This window comes from Carassius carassius, chromosome 42, assembly GCF_963082965.1.
Source record: "Carassius carassius chromosome 42, fCarCar2.1, whole genome shotgun sequence".
In the NCBI taxonomy this organism is placed as follows: Eukaryota; Metazoa; Chordata; class Actinopteri; order Cypriniformes; family Cyprinidae; genus Carassius; species Carassius carassius.
The window spans coordinates 16947353-16965857 of NC_081796.1; positions in this window are offsets into that span (position 1 = coordinate 16947353).

Genomic DNA, 18505 nt, shown 5'->3' on the forward strand with positions numbered 1-18505 from the left:
TTATATCTATTACTCTGCTAGTATACTTTAAAATATATTATAGAATAGAAAGAGGTACAAAAAATAACAGCATTTGTCTATGTAAAAAAAAAAAAGATCAAAGTTTAGAAGATGTCGTAGATTTTTCTTAAATCTAACTAAGTCCTATCTCATCTGACCTAAATCTACCGGGGCCGTCTCCAATCGACGATCCCTAACGTCTCCAATCAACACTTGATAAATACCTATTTATCTAAACTATCTCACCTGCTGCGCAGCAGAAAATGACAGGCAGACTTCAGCAAATGCCCTTTGAGTTCTTTATTTACGGCCGGGAGAGTACTCGAGCAATTCTCAGAGAATCTCTCTCCAGAAAAAGAATACATCAGGTTTTATAGGACAAATACAGACACATCAAAATAAACTCAGCATGACTAAAATCACTAACATAACGTCACCTTTTATCAATATGATTGGTTCAATTTATAAAGCGAGCCCCTCACTTCTTTACCCTCTGTTACTGGCATATGCAAAATCATCAAAAACATTGTACAGGGTTAACAGTCAGTTGATTACTCAATATATATCATGACATAATGCAGGCTAAAAACGAAAGGTTAGTAAGACCTGTTCCGAAAAGAAGAAGTAGAATTTAGTTTGTTATTTTTGTTAGACCTAGAGGAGGAAGTTAGGTAAGTGTTTGTCATAATGTTAGACTCAAAAGAGAAGTCAGGTTAAAAGTTTAACAAGTTGAATTAAGGTTAGAATTTTAACACAGGTTAGATTCAGAAAAAATAGTTCACTATCTTATTTATTAAAAATCCACCACAAAGATCAAATACTTTTTGTACTTTTTTGACATTACTTAAATTGTTAAAAATATTAAAAGATTCATGAGAGGGACAAAAGCTTTTCCTTTCTCCACTAGATTGTATACTTTGTATTTTCAGCAAATGTTTATTCATTCTATCCGTGAGCCTTCAGCAAAATGTACTATTCCAATAAACAACAACATTTTGAACTGTTTAGCACTGTTATTGTTATAATAGATGCTGTTTAACATAAAAGCATGCTTTCCTGTTCCTAATAACACCCAGACTCAAGCACGAAATAGATGCAAATGCTCTTACCATAAGTAGTGTATAAAAAGAAAGCGTTATTTTATACTAAGAAATTCTGAATTATAATGCATTGAACAACTCCCATTTCTCAGTTCCTCAATGATCACAGTGCCCATAGTCCAGCATTTTTAAGGAGATCTCTTGGAAAAAAATATATAAGGGAGAAACAAAACCGATGAGAAAATCTAGAATCATTTCTGTGCTGATTAAGAGGCCTGTGCCTCAGTATGCAAATATAAAGTTTCGAGTGTGTACAAGACTGAGAGGGCTGACACGCTGTGAGATGCACAATGCATTTTCAATTCTTTAAAGAAATTTCACATGGGCCTCACATCGAGCCAAAGTAAACTCATTTATCCTTAGAACACAGTGTTTCTCTTAACAAAATATTTTTCTGTTTCATCCAATATGAGGATGTTTCCACATAGGCCTGTGCAGAGAACTGATGAAGACAAGTGGATAAAAAAGCAATGAAACGATTCAGCTTTTTAAAGTAAAATTAATTTCTACTAAAATCCCCATTTGATTGAAGCAGACAATGGCTTTATACCCATTCCCTCTCTGACTTCTGACCGGTTACCCCCTCCAGGCTAAACAAATTTAGCATGCCCGCAACATATTCAGTCATTTGCTACACTAAAATAAAATCACTGCTGTCCAAGGGAACAAGAGACTTGACAGGAGGAGAGATTTCACAGGCCTTTTGACATTAATGGCCCTTGGCTCTGTAAACTCCATATGAGCATAATTCTCTAAGGAATACAAACTCATTTGGGCTGTTGATTTAAATGCATAGTTCAGAGTGAAAAGGCAGTTTTTGTATTATGAAACATCCATTTTTTTTAGAAAGTGTTGTTGAAGGGATAGTTCAAAAATCTATCATCATTTATTCACTTCCATGTCATTGCAAACCTGTCTGACATTGACAAATTGTTCTACAGCTTTTCTGTCTATACAATGAAAGTCAGTTGACGTTTGGACCCAACTAACTTTTTGAGAAAAATTGGCATTACACTGCCCATTAATTAAAACAGGTAACTTTTACAACTTATATCAATGAAAATAGAAAAGAACAGTGATATAAAACGATGTTAAAAGCTCAAAAATTGTCCATGTTTATACTAAACAACGGGCAAAATACATACATTTAATTTGACGTCACTCATAACCAATCAATCACTTTTTATCTCTCGTTGCAGGCCTGGAGAATTATTCAAATACAGTTTTATTTAGGACAGAAATCAGCATATAAATGAAACACTGAAACATCTGGGAGATCAGAAGTTTGAACATCAACAACATGCATGTCATAACTCCCATGAAATAGGCACCTGATTCTGTCGTCTGTTCCCTTTGAGTTTGGCAGCCTGAAATATTTTTTAGACTCTCGTATTTGACCCAACTCAACCTTGAGTTTTGACGCTGCTAGAAAATGTACATTAAATCTGACTTATACTAATATCTTTGGCCAGGAGAAGCTCTTAAAGAGATTAGAGGGGGGTTTTTTTTTTAGAGCAGAGCGAATTCCTTCAAGCTGTCAGGAGTTTCTCCAGTTGTATTAAACCTTTTTATTAGGTCAAACTGACTCTGGATTTATTGATACAACGTGACACAATATGCATGACAATCCAAATTAGCTTTGTGATATTTGCCAGGATGCTTTAATCTTACTCTCAGGAAAAAATAAAACAGCACTGAAGTGTCCTTGTGTCTGTCTTTGCTCAGTATTACCAGAGACTGTGCCAAGCTCTTAGACTGCCAAGACCAAAAGAGCATACTTTCGCTGTTTGAGTCCACAGAGACCACACGAGAGTCAGTTATAGTATAGCCTCCGAAATTTAGTAGTCACTTAGTATTTTAACAAAACATGTAAAAGAAGATTCATACCAGGGTCATCATTTGCACTAAAAACATACTAGTAAGCTTACTAAAAAGCCATTAAAAAAGTCTAGTGTAGTCAAAAATAAACACTGGACCCTGGTAAATGTTATTCTATGGATATGTATCAAAATATCTTCTTTGTTCTAAAGAAGAAGAACAGGTTTGGAATGTAAATGGGTGAGTAAATGATAGCAAAACTGGCTGAACTAGCCCTTTATGCGTGGTGGAGGGTCTCAGAATCAGCTGTCACTGAGGGGGACCTGGTTTATTATAGTATTTACAAATTGATTCATCTACAGGAAATTACATCATTGGTATGCTCAACATTGTGTTAGCATGTTTGCCAGCATTTCTGCTGCTGTTCATTAGACTTAAGGCAGTAACTTAGGTTATTGGAGGGACAGTGCAGCCCATAAACAGAGATGGTCTTTATGTGCTCTCTTGAAACTGTCTAACATCCCCTACAGGAAACAGGGGGGAGCTGTGATTTTCACTGAATCATGAGAATGTATGCCTTTGAATCATCTGTTTGAAGGTCACATGTGTCCAGCACTTGTGTTTATTAAATAGCATCGTCTACGTTCCTGGGCCTCCATATGATTCATGTGGTCCTTGGCAGAGAGTCTTGAATGTCTCTTGTGCTCTTCCACCATTGGTGTGTATCTAGTGTGTTTAGGGCAGCTCCTGCTAAATTAATTAAACCATTAATGCAAGAATGCAAAATTAATGACAAAACAAATATATGAACAACTTACATCACTCTATAAGATGCCAGATTCAGCAGAGGAAAATTAAGGGACAAAGCTTCTTTACATGAAATATTCCATTTGAGATTCAAGATAAGCATTGATGCCAGCCTATAATTTACTAAGCCTGCAGCTATGTATGTCTACTTAAATAGTTGCTAAATACATTTGAGATTCACTTGCTGACACACGACTGCATTGCTGTTGAAAAGATAAATCAATTTTAATGTCGTACTTAAGTGTCACAGACCATTACACACATCTCAACTTAGCTTCTAGGCAAATTATAATAGTGGAAAATGTCTGTAAATAAATGTTTCAGAAGGAATGACTCACACTTTGCCATGCTTCGTATTTCAGATATTTTAATTAATGTAGGAACAAATTCAGTTGAAAAATGTGTACCAATGAAATTAAGTAGAAAAAATGTCTTTGCATTTCTCCATTTCCAAAAATACAACTGAAAGGGCAAAAAGCATATAAATAAAGTGCAGTATCTGTGTAGCAAGAAGCAACATCCAATTTTAGCGCCTTCATCTGGTTTAAAAGGTGTCTGAGTACCACATGAATTCGGCATACTTTCGGTTTACATTCTAGTATGTATTTTAACCTATATTTTGAAGCTAAATGACAAATTGAGTCCCATTAAATATAGGACAAATTGATTCCTGTATTGATTTAATAGAGAATGCAACCCTGTTTTGTTAAATACAGACTCAAATTCTCTCATGAATTCTTTAAAAAGTCAGGAAAATAAAAGAGGTAGCTGAAGATAAATTTTTATCATGATTCATGATGCCAAAAAAATAACTGCAGAACACATTATAATGGTTTGTTGTACAAATGACAAAAATTTTTATTTATATATATATATATATATATATATATATATATATATATATATATGTATACAGTACAGACCAAAAGTTTAGAAACATTACTATTTTTAATGTTTTTGAAAGAAGTTTCTTCTGCTCATCAAGCCTGCATTTATGTGATCAAAAATACAGAAAAAGACAGTAGCTAATATTGTGAAATATTATTACAACTTAAAATAATACTTTTCTATTTGAATATACTTTAAAAAAAAAAATTTATTCCTGTGATGCAAAGCTGAATTTTCAGCATCATTACTCCAGCCTTCAGTGTCACATGTAACATCCAGTCTATCACATGATCCTTTAGAAATCATTCCAATATTCTGATTTATTATGAGTGTTGGAAACAGTTCTGCTGTCTAATATATTTGATGAATAAAAGGTTAAAAAGAACTGCATTTATTCAAAATATAAAAAAAATTCTAATAAAATATATTCTAATAATATATTTTCTTTACTATCACTTTTTATTAATTTAACACATCCTTGCTGAATAAAAGTAATGATTTTATTAAAAAAAAAGAAAGAAAAAAAATTACTGACCAGTAGTGTATATTGTTATTACAAAATATTTATATTTTAAAAACATAGCTTCTTTTTTTTTTTTTTTTTTACTTTTTATTCATCAAAGTATCCTAAAAAAATTTCACATGTTCTGAAAAAATATTAAGCAGCAGAACTGTTTCCAACTTTGATAATGAATCATCATATTAGAATAATTTCTAAAGGATCATGTGATAATGATCCTAAAAATTCAGCTTTGCATCATGGAAATAAATGATAATTTAAAATATAATACATTTAAATACAATTATTTTAAATTGTAATGATATATCACAATATTATTTTTTTTTTCTGTATTTTTGATCAAATAAATGTAGGCTTGATGAGCAGAAGAAATTTCTTTCAAAAACATTATATATATATATATATATATATATATATATATTCCAGAAGAATCATCTAATATTGCGTAATTCAGATCTTTTGAGATACTGATGCACTTCCCAAAATATGGAGTTTCTTATTAGAAGGCATTTTGCTCTTTTACTGCAGGCTTGCTGGTGCACATATAGACAAAACTGCTTGAGATAATAGGAGGGGGTTTCATAGGGCAAACAGCTACAGCTAGAGTAAAAATAGGCCTTACATGATTCGAAGAAACGAGTCCCTGTGCCAAACCACAGGTCAGAGCAATCACTCAAGTTAGCTGTCAGAGTGATTAAAAGATGAAGAGAGATATGATCCTGTATCTGCTGGCCAGGCTGACTGCACCTGATAAGAGATCAGTGCATGTGACAAAACTGGCCAATAGGGTTATGTTCATTAATTGTAGGGTTTTTATTATTTTTTAAGATGTTTGGAAAACACCAACCACTGTTTCAGCATATGACACAGTTTAAAAGGTTCGATTAATCAAAAATGAAATGAGAATATATACTCACCCTTGTGTCATTGCAAATATTTGTGACTTTCTCTCTTCTGCAGAACAGAAAGGAATATATTTTGAGAAATGTCTTTTTTGTCCATGCAATGGAAAGTTGTTTGGAACTATCATTCTTCAAAATATTGTGTTGCAGCAGAAGAAAGAAATTCATACAGGTTTGAAATGACACGAGGATCGTTAAAATAGATAATTCACCAAAAATTTAACTGTTGTTTTCAAATCCATGGGACAGACGTTCTTTCAATATGTTACACGGGATGTTTATACTTTTCCATAATGAAAATGAATTGTCACCAGGGGCTGTTAAGCTCCAAAAATGATGAAAAGCCCCATAAAAGCACCATAGGTTAATTATGTTTGCATAAATACTTGCCAAATATATGTCTCAACAGGTTTGAGGTCAAAGATGCCAAAAATGTTATTGATTTTCATGTAAAGTGAACTTAACTATGAATAAATGCATATTTAAAATTTAGTGTGGAAGAGGATTTTTTTCAGTTAATAATGAATACTTAGAAATGTAATGCCATTTTACATGTCCTTTTTGACCTTTTTGGATCGTGACAGCCCCTGGTCATCATTAACTTCCACTGTGTAAAAAGAGCATGAAGATGTTCTGTTTAACATTTCCTTTTATGTTTGACAGAAGACAGTCAGTCATATAGGTTGGAACAACATAAGGATTAATATAATTTTGGGGTGAACGACTGTATTCCTTTAATGAACATTCTGAATAACACCTGGGTAACCCTTTGATTGAATCAACATATTCTGCATTTATTATAAAAATAACACATGATAACAGCATCACATGCTAACAGATGAGAAACAGCCACAGCGAATTAAAATTATAAATCTTGTTTTATGTCTTTAACAGATTTCACTTGTTCACTTGGGAAGTTGTGGCCTAGTGGTTAGAGAGAGTGACTCCTTTTTGTGGGTTCAATTCTTGGGCTGGCAATACCATGACTGAGGTGCCCTTGAGCAAGGCACTGAACCCCCAACTGCTCCCTGGGTGCCACAGCATAAATGATGTCCACTGCTCCAGGTGTGTGTGATCACTTTGGATGGGTTAAATGCAGAGCACAAATTTTGAGTATGGGTCGCCATACTTGGCTGTGTGTCATGTCACTTTCATCTATTGTTTGTCATTCTGAGATGGAGCTCTGTTCCCGATCAATAAAAGTTCATACAGAGTGAACTGTTGGCACGCTTGAAGTGAAAAGATAAGAAAATATATATATTTGGAAAAACATTCATTAATTTCCTTGCTTGAAATCTCATGACATCACAGATGGCATCAAAGACATATCTTGATATCACAAACCCACCATGCAAGCACCTTTTTGTAAGGTGGACGTGTTGAAATTACTGGCTGTTTACTAGATTACATCTACAGCAGCTAAAATTACTCAAATGGTTTCTATGTTGTATTTATAGCTTCAGCCTCCACAGTGAGCAGCTTCTCCTGATGAACAAATGTGCAAAGCTCGCAACAGTGATAAAATAGCAACCTGCACAGTAAGCAGTGTGGCTTATGAGCATGTGTAATTCATATTAATGTATCTCAGGTGCATTATGAACTACCTGTGTCTTATGTGCCATATTGGGATGAGGTTTATCTCCTTGGCCTTATTAAGCCAAAACAGAGCCTGGATTTATACCACCTGCAGAATGCTGACTTTGAGGTTTTTTTCCAGTTCAAAGCACTTTTTTTCAGTTCAATGGCCTTATTTCTGTAGGTTTAGTCATATATGACCTTATACAGAAAAGAAACCAAAATAAATTCATGCAAAAGTGACAACTACTCAATGCTTTAAATAAATTATATTTAATTGATGTTTCATAAGAAATACTGTTCATTACATCTATATAGTTTCCCCCTACATTTTTTAGTTTTACCCATATATAACATATATATATATATATATATATATATATATATATATATATATATACATACATATATAACATAATAGCAACCCGAGGCCTGAAAGCCTAACGTAATAGACAGTTACTTTTATCACTTTTAGAGATTCTATTTTAAAGCCCCACGACTCTTGTTCAACACTAAAACCGTCGCTGTGCCACACACTGGTTGAAAATGTCACTGTCTTATTGATGATATCCCTGAAGCTTTTACATTAATTGGCTCGTTTACGACCGCAGTGAGTGGGGGACGATGGACATTGTGTCTAGAATCTGGAAAGCTCCCAGATCGAACATTGCATTAAACCAGGGCACTCAGCCCAGTTAAGCAGCTCTGAAAGAAATTCAATGTCTTTACACTAATAGCAGTTCAACAAAACACTTTCAAATAAAAGATGAACTAAATCTACTGCAAAATTTTAACTTACTTTAAAAAATAGAGTTAGACCTTAAACATGTTGCTAATGAAGACATCACTGTTGCCAGTGAGTTTCCATGTAGCATGATTCCCAGCAGAGTACCACTAGTTCCTCACTATACTCTTAAATAATTTCAAGAAACAATCAATGTAGTCTACTGAATGTGTCAAAGAGTGTTGAAAACTCCATCTGATATTACTTCCTGTTAATATATCACACTGGAAATGGAACGTCAAGCACACTGCATTGCTAAATACAGTAATCTACGTCATGTTATCTGACATATACAGCACATTTTAACAAATGTGGCATACTAATAGATATACGCATACATATACAAATGTATACTCTGGCAACCGCTCTAGCAACCACCCCAAGTAACCTAGCAACCACATAGCAACATCCTAACAACCACCCCGATTACCCTAGCAACCTACCCTGTGTACCCTAGCAACAGTCCTAGCAACCATCGTGGGTACCCTAGCCACCGCCCTAGCAACTGCCTAGAAACACCTTAGCAAATGAGGACAGAGTTCCCTTTCGATACTTCACTCATACTGCGTATGGGGAAAAGCTCCTTTTTTCCTCGATATTGAAGCCTTTTTTCAATAACGCAGTGCAACTGTACTGCCATTGGTTTAATCTGTAAACTTTTTTTAACCAATGACAGCGCTGTGTAGCTGCACGAGCCTGTGGCGAGTGGGCCCCCCCTGAAGAGCCGATGCGCAGCAGGCTGGTCCCCCACCAGCGCTCTGCACCATTCTTCCCTGAGGTTCATGACGAGCTGACCAAGTCGTGGCGCGCCCCCTACTCGGCCCGCCTTCGCACTTCCTCTGCAGCTCTCACCTCTGTAGACGGCTCTCTGGAGAAGGGCTATGAGCAACTGCCGCCCCTAGACGAGGCCGTGGCTGCTCCCCCCCCCCCCCTTCAGTTCGCCTGAAGACCCCCGCGTTTCCGCGGGCCGATTCCCACTTTGGTAGAGCCGGACGACGCTCAGGTCCTCCGCACCTAAGTGATGATGTTGTTAAGGAAGGGAGCTATAGAAATAGTTCCTCCCTCAGAAAGCGGTTCGGGGTACTACAGCCGTTATTTCCTTGTCTCCAAGAAAGATGGCGGTCTCAGACCCATCTTAGACCTCAGACTCCTGAACCTCTCCCTCATGAAACAGATGTTCAGGATGTTGATATTGAAGCAGATCCTCACGCAGATTTGCCCCGAGGACTGGTTCTTCTCGCTGGACCTGAAAGACGCTTACTTTCACATCCAGATAGCCCCCCATCAGAGGCATTTCTTGAGATTCGCGTTCGAGGGTGTGGCTTACCAATATAAACTCCTTCCCTTTGGGCTGTCTCTAGCTCCTCGCACTTTCATGAAGTGCATGAACGAGGTGCTTTCCCCTCTAAGACAGATGGGAATCCGCGTTCTGAACTATCTCAACAACTGGCCCATTCTAGCCCAGTCGCAAACTGAGGTAGACCACCACAGATCTGTGCTCCTGAGCCACTTGCTCAGGAGTGCCTAGGACTCAGGGTCAATTTTGCCAAGAGCTCACTGGTCCCCAGCCAACGCATTACGTTCCTGGGAGCAGTTTTCGACTCAGTCCATATGAGGGCGGTCATATCACCAGAGCGCGCTCTGGTACTTCAGCAGCTCACGGCCTCCGTCAGGAACAAAGTCTGTTTCCCTCTGAAGTTCTTTCAGAGGATGCTAGGGCTGATAGCTTCCGCATCCCCAGTTTTGCAGCTCGGCCTCCTACGAATGCGGCCCCTGCAATACTGGCTGAAACTCCGGGGTCCCAAATCATGATTGGCGGCACGGCCGCTTTCGCATCAGGGTCAACCAGAGCCTTGGATGATCCCTGTTTGGTTCAGTCGTGAAGTACCCCTACAGGCGGTTTCCAGAAGGATGGTTCTCTCAACAGATCGTCCAACATGGGTTGTGGCGCTCTGTGCGAGGGCAGACCAGCCTTCGGCTCATGGCCGCACGAGGAGAGCCATCTCAATATCAAGTGCATCGAGATGCTGGCAGTAGAATGAGCCCTTCAATCCTTTCAGGCAATCCGGAAAGGGCACCACGTCCTAGTCCAGTTGGACAGCATGACAGTGGTGTCCTACATAAATCACCAAGGCGGCCTTTCGTCCAGCCGCCTCTGCACACTGGCAAAGTGCCTCTTGGAATGGGAACTACCCAGGTTGCCATCGCTCAAGGCAACACATATACCTGGCAAGATGAATCTGGAAGCAGACATGCTTTCGCGGAGCAATGTCCCTTCGGACGAGTGGATGCTCCATCCCCAGACGGTTCTCAAAATCTGGGAGATTTTCGGGAAGGCAGAGGTCGACCTCTTCGCCTCAGAAAGCAACTCTCATTGCCCAACTTATTTTTGAAGGACACAGATGTGCTGGCCCACGACTGGCCCAGCCTCCTTCTTTACGCTTTTCCCCTGATCGCTCTGATCCCTCAGGTCATCAGACGAGTCTGGGAAGACAGGCACAGAGTACTCCTGGTGGCCCCACTCTGGAGGAGCCAAGTTTGGTCCTCGGAGCTATTCAGGCTTTCCATGAAAGCCCCATGGCCGATCCCCCTGAGGCGGGACCTCCTCTCTCAGGCGAACAGGACAATCGGGCATCCGCAGCCAGAACTCTGTGGACATCTGTGGGGCGGCCGGCTGGTCCTCGCCGTCCACTTTTGTCAGATTCTCTAACCTGGACATCCCGACCTTGCACGCTCTGGTTCTTTCGGTTTGATACGACGGCCTTTATCAGACTCCGTCTTAATGCCACCTCCAGGAAGCTAGCTCCCTCTTAGTAGCGTCAAGGGTTCGACGGCTCCGGCCCCTCACTTATCCCCCTGGACCCCAAGGTGTTCAAGATAAGTCTTGTCGTTCCCTACCATGGCACGGCACGGTTGAATTCGTTCCCCATACGCAGTATGAGTGAAGTATCGAAAGGGAACGTACTCGGTTACGAACATAACCTCGGTTCCCTGAGATACGGAACGAGTACTGCGTTTTATGCTGTGCCACGAGGCTGCGGCTTCAGTGATTTCCACTGGCGATTTTCCTGCTTATATAGCCATTCGCCCCGCCCATTTTGGCAGGCTTTGGCGCGCTGCATCGCCACAGGCTCGCGCAGCTACGCAGCGCTGTCATTGGTTTAAAAACGTTTACAGATTAAACCAATGGCAGTGCAGTTGCATGGCTTTATTGAAAAAAGGCTTCAGTATCGAGGAAAAAAGGAGCTTTTCCCCATACGCAGTACTCGTTCCGTATCTCAGGGAACCAAGGTTACGTTCATAACTGAGTACGTTTTGCCTGCAAGCACCACTCACATTTTCTTCAGGAAATGTACATTCATATATATATATATATATATATATATATATATATATATATATATATATATATAGATAGATAGATATATATATAGATATATAGATATAGATATATAGATATATATACTATCAAAATTTAGAATATTAAGAATTTGGATTATTTGGAATTTCACTACCAAGCAGCAAAAACTACTTTGAATATTGATGATAATAATAATAACCATTTTTCATAACTGAGCACCAATAATAATTTAACACCAAATCGGCATATTAGAAGGATCATGTGACACTGAAGACTGGAGTATTGGCTACTGAAATTCAGCTTTGCCATCACAGGAATCAATGAAATTTTACAAATTAACATAGAAAACTGTTATTTGAAATTGTAATAATGTTTCTTAGTCTGTTACTTTCTTTCAGGTGATGTTCATTGTAATTTCCTTTGCTGATTTTTTCAGAGGCCTTGGGCAACTTGTTAATTTAATGTATGGCTGCAATATCCCGAGATAGTGAAGTTCACATCACCATTCCATGTAATTAATTTTCAGAGCACCTATAAATGGTGACTTTGTTTTACAAAGGTTTTTCATAAATGAGGCACTACTTTGCATGTGAATATGCAGGAACTGGAAATATCTCAGCACACAGAGCAGTTTGCGTTGGGATGAATCACGTGTCTAGTGATCTCCGTAATAACTGACTTCCCTGTAGCAATATCGCACACAAGGGAAATGAAAGTCGTTTCAGTGATTCTAGGATGTTCACTATAAATAATGCAATAATCCTCAGTTAATTAATAATTCAGACTATCGAATTGCAAAGTCAAGCAAAAAGCAGACATACAACAACTTTCTCAGCACAAAGACCCTTCTTGCATCTGGAAATATGCTGATTGTGTGTTAATAATGGAAACATTAACAAACAGGTTGCTGTGGAATATTAAAAAGCATTTCTGAAAATAAATAATGGCTGAAGAAAATTTCTGTAACATTTCACTATATTCTATTTATTACTTTATACACACTACCGTTCAAAAAGTTACAATAATAATAATAATAATACTTTTATTAAGAAAACACGCATTAAATTGATTAAAAGTGACAGTAAATATTTTTTTGTTACAAAACATTCATATTTCAAATAAAGGCTGTTCTTTTGAAAGTTTATTCATTAAAGAATCCTGAATTTTTTTTTTTTTATAAATCAGCATATCAGCTGCTTTCCAATCACAGGAATAAAGTACATTTTAAAGTATATTAAAATAGAAAACAGTTATTTGAAATTGTAACATCATTTCAGAATATGACTGTTTTTACTGTATCTATAATCAAATAAATGCAGCCTTGGTGAGCTTAAGAGACTTCTTTTAAAAACATTTTTAAAAATTGTACTGACCACAACGGTTGTGAATACATATATTACTTATACGTTACTTATTACTTATATAATACATATATATATATATACAACCCGAATTCCGGAAAAGTTGGGATGTTTTTTAAATTTTAATAAAATGAAAACTAAAGGAATTTCAAATCACATGAGCCAATATTTTATTCACAATAGAACATAGATAACGTAGCAAATGTTTAAACTGAGAAATTTTACACTTTTATCCACTTAATTAGCTCATTTAAAATTTAATGCCTGCTACAGGTCTCAAAAAAGTTGGCACGGGGGCAACAAATGGCTAAAAAAGCAAGCAGTTTTGAAAAGATTCAGCTGGGAGAACATCTAGTGATTAATTAAGTTAATTGATATCAGGTCTGTAACATGATTAGCTATAAAAGCTTTGTCTTAGAGAAGCAGAGTCTCTCAGAAGTAAAGATGGGCAGAGGCTCTCCAATCTGTGAAAGACTGCGTAAAAAAATTGTGGAAAACTTTAAAAACAATGTTCCTCAACGTCAAATTGCAAAGGCTTTGCAAATCTCATCATCTACAGTGCATAACATCATCAAAAGATTCAGAGAAACTGGAGAAATCTCTGTGCGTAAGGGACAAGGCCGGAGACCTTTATTGGATGCCCGTGGTCTTCGGGCTCTCAGACGACACTGCATCACTCATCGGCATGATTGTGTCAATGACATTACTAAATGGGCCCAGGAATACTTTCAGAAACCACTGTCGGTAAACACAATCCGCCGTGCCATCAGCAGATGCCAACTAAAGCTCTATCATGCAAAAAGGAAGCCATATGTGAACATGGTCCAGAAGCGCCGTCGTGTCCTGTGGGCCAAGGCTCATTTAAAATGGACTATTTCAAAGTGGAATAGTGTTTTATGGTCAGACGAGTCCAAATTTGACATTCTTGTTGGAAATCACGGACGCCGTGTCCTCTGGGCTAAAGAGGAGGGAGACCTTCCAGCATGTTATCAGCGTTCAGTTCAAAAGCCAGCATCTTTGATGGTATGGGGGTGCATAAGTGCATACGGTATGGGCAGCTTGCATGTTTTGGAAGGCTCTGTGAATGCTGAAAGGTATATAAAGGTTTTAGAGCAACATATGCTTCCCTCCAAACAACGTCTATTTCAGGGAAGGCCTTGTTTATTTCAGCAGGACAATGCAAAACCACATACTGCAGCTATAACAACAGCATGGCTTCGTCGTAGAAGAGTCCGGGTGCTAACCTGGCCTGCCTGCAGTCCAGATCTTTCACCTATAGAGAACATTTGGCGCATCATTAAACGAAAAATACGTCAAAGACGACCACGAACTCTTCAGCAGCTGGAAATCTATATAAGGCAAGAATGGGACCAAATTCCAACAGCAAAACTCCAGCAACTCATAGCCTCAATGCCCAGACGTCTTCAAACTGTTTTGAAAAGAAAAGGAGATGCTACACCATGGTAAACATGCCCCGTCCCAACTATTTTGAGACCTGTAGCAGAAATCAAAATTGAAATGAGCTCATTTTGTGCATAAAATTGTAAACTTTCTCAGTTTAAACATTTGCTATGTTATCTATGTTCTATTGTGAATAAAATATTGGCTCATGTGATTTGAAAGTCTTTTAGTTTTCATTTTATTAAAATTTTAAAAACGTCCCAACTTTTCTGGAATTCGGGTTGTATATATATATACATATATATATTATTTAATGGGACTTTGATTTAGTTAGTTTATAATTTCTCATTGAAACATACACTCACCTAAAGGATTATTAGGAACACCTGTTCAATTTCTCATTAATGCAATTATCTAATCAACCAATCACATGGCAGTTGCTTCAATGCATTTAGGGGTGTGGTCCTGGTCAAGACAATCTCCTGAACTCCAAACTGAATGTCAGAATGGGAAAGAAAGGTGATTTAAGCAATTTTGAGCGTGACATGGTTGTTGGTGCCAGATGGGCCGGTCTGAGTATTTAACAATCTGCTCAGTTACTGGGATTTTCACGCACAACCATTTCTAGGGTTTACAAATAATGGTGTGAAAAGGGAAAAACATCCAGTATGTGGCAGTCCTGTTGGCGAAAATGCCTTGTTGGTGCTAGAGGTCAGAGGAGAATGGGCCGACTGATTCAAGCTGATAGAGGAGCAACTTTGAATTAAATAACTTACAACCGAGGCATGCAGCAAAGCATTTGTGAAGCCTCAACACACACAACCTTGAGGCGGATGGGCTACAACAGCAGAAGACCCCACCGGGTACCACTCATCTCCACTACAAATAGGAAAAAGAGACTACAATTTGAACGAGCTCACCAAAATTGGACAGTTGAAGACTGGGAAAATGTTGCCTGGTCTGATGAGTCTCGATTTCTGTTGAGACATTCAGATGGTAGAGTCAGAATTTAACATGGATCCATCATGCCTTGTTACCACTGTGCAGGCTGGTGGTGGTGGTGTAATGGTGTGGGGGATGTTTTCTTAACACTTTAGGCCCCTTAGTGCCAATTGGGCATCGTTTAAATGCCACGACCTACCTGAGCATTGTTTCAGACCATGTCCATCCCTTTATGACCACCATGTACCCATCTTCTGATGGCTACTTCCAGCAGGATAATGCACCATGTCACAAAGCTCGAATCATTTCAAATTGGTTTCTTGAACATGACAATGAGTTCACTGTACTAAAATGGCCCCCACAGTCAACAGATCTCAACCCAATAGAGCATCTTTTGGATGTGGTGGAACGGGAGCTTCGTGCCCTGGATGTGCATCCCACAAATCTCCATCAACTGCAAGATGCTATCCTATAAATATGGGCCAACATTTCTAAAGAATGCTTTCGGAACCTTGTTGAATTAATGCCATGTAGAATTAAGGCAGTTCTGAAGGTGAAAGGGGGTCAAACACAGTATTAGTATGGTGTTTCTAATAAACCTTTAGGTGTATAATACTGTTAGACACTCAATAAAGGATTTATTGTATCATATTGTACCACATAGTGAGATGACTCAAAGATTACTTCATGAATGCACAGCCCAGTATGATAATCCAATGAAATGGCAATGTAGTAAACCCCAGGCTTTCTGTCTCTCTACAAAACTGAGTTCAGACAGAAGAGGTCAGATTATGCTGAAGCTCAGAAAAAGACGTGTTGGTTATCATGCATCTCTACCTTCCTGCCACCTGCCTGCTTCATTCCCATGCTGCCACGCAGATGGGGATTAGCTATACCTGCTGACTGAGATTAAGCATATGAGAACAATTTCTACAAAAACATGACATAAACAGTATTCTATATTAATCACCATGCTTATCAAAAAATAAATCTGAGAAAGGGTATTAGCAACATAGTGACGCTTTTTACAAGACTTGTGTAACTCGGTGAGGACAAACAGGGTCAACTTAAGAAATGCAGGCAAGGTTGAGGTACAGCTGGGGTTCTTTATCAAATACACAACCATTTCAAAGTTTGGAGTGTGATTTTTAAAATGTTTTTGAAAGAAGCCTATTATGCATTTATATGATACAGTGAAAACAGCAATATTGTGAAATATTATTACAATTTAAAAATAACTGTTTTCTATTTTATTACATTTAAAATGTAATTTATTCCTTTGATGTCAAATCTGACTTTTAAGCAGTCATTACTCCAGTCTTCAGTGTCACATGATCCTTCAGAAATCATTCTAATATACTGTTTTGTTGTTGTTGTTTTTCATACATAAACATTTGCAGTGCAGTTTTGGACCCCACTGACTTTCATTGTACAGACAAAACCGTTGAAACATTTTTAATGAGACCAGTAACATAATTACCACGCATTAAGAAAATAAATAGGCTCAATTTTCATGAATGGTTTTATGCCAACATCAATAAAGTGATTAAGGAAAAGACCTTAGCAGGTTAGTGTTTTTTTTTTTAAGGCAATGCCCGGCTACAGCCCAGGCAGTTTAGATAATCAATGTTTCTTGAAGAAAGGGGCATTACTGGAGCTTCTGTGCTCTGCACAGTTTGATGTCTGTATCATTGACTGTGAACACGTGTGATAATCTCTCATTAACTGGGTGTCTATGGAACTGAATGTTGCTGTGCTCAGTGATGATATGCAGTGAATTACATGTGTGCATATAGCTCAGTAATTGACTCCTGTTTCCAATAAGGAGGGTAGGCTGTATTTTGTCAACTGGCCCAGACAATATATTAAAATAATAATAAATAAATTGTCTTGTCTACAGAATAAAACATTTTGCATACAACCTTGGAGTCCCCTTCAGATCTGGGCTGAAATTAAGGGGTGGTGTAGTTTGTGCACCACCACAGGGTGCAACAATTGACTAGGACAAGCCTCATGTCGACTTTGGTCCAATTTCAACTAACAGCTATAGGAAATCGATTGTCACTCTACAATACAAAGTTCAGCATTTGCCACTGCCTAAAGATTAAAGTGGCCTTCAATTATCAGATAAACCAGAAACAATTAGCATAATGTAAGTTTACCTTTAGATACTGTATATGAGCCACGAATTTATCCACCTTGTTAACAATGCAAAATTAGTCTTTTGGAGATAATGAGAATAAATGAGAAGCAGGTAGTTTCTATGTATGTTATGTATGTTAAATTCTGCATAATATTCCCTAAAGCATTATGTATTGTTTTGGTGTGATTGCTAATACATTGCTATGTAGTTATGGTGTTCTGGTGGTTGGTTGCTTATGTTATGTTACACTCTGGATAGCCTTTGATAATGTTTGCTGCCAGAATGCTGCTGTTCATAAATCCTATACTTCGATTAGCACCTTCATAGATTCAGTTCTGATAGGAATTGTGTTCACGTTGACATACAGAAAAGGAATGTATACATTAACCCATTAACTTGTCAAAGTACACTCTTACAAATGAACGTTGAAACAATTGTTTTTCGCAACAAAGCCTTAGAAGAACCATTTTTGGTTCTCCAAAGAACTATTTGTTCTTTGTTTTTTCTTAGTGTGAAGAACATGTTTCCACAAACCTTTTGAGCAATGGAAACGTTCCATTGATGTTAAGGTTTCTTTGTGGAACATACCTACCAGATACTAGCTAGTTAACACAGAATGTAGCATGGCATAGCATACACAACAGGGCAATGCAAAGCTCTCATCTAATGATCCCTTTCTACATATTTGTCAGGATTTTAACCTGTTGAAGCTCTACTCTTTTGGAAATGTTCTTTGGGAGCAGTAATTTGTGTTCCTCCACATTTATAATTCACCCCCATAGTTTACTACTCTCAATTGCCCTGCGTCTGCTACCCTTTTAGAGCTTCTGTCAACTCTGAACCATGTCCTTCATCCATCTGCACTCAGATTCACTTAGCACTACAAATGTGAGAGCAGTAATC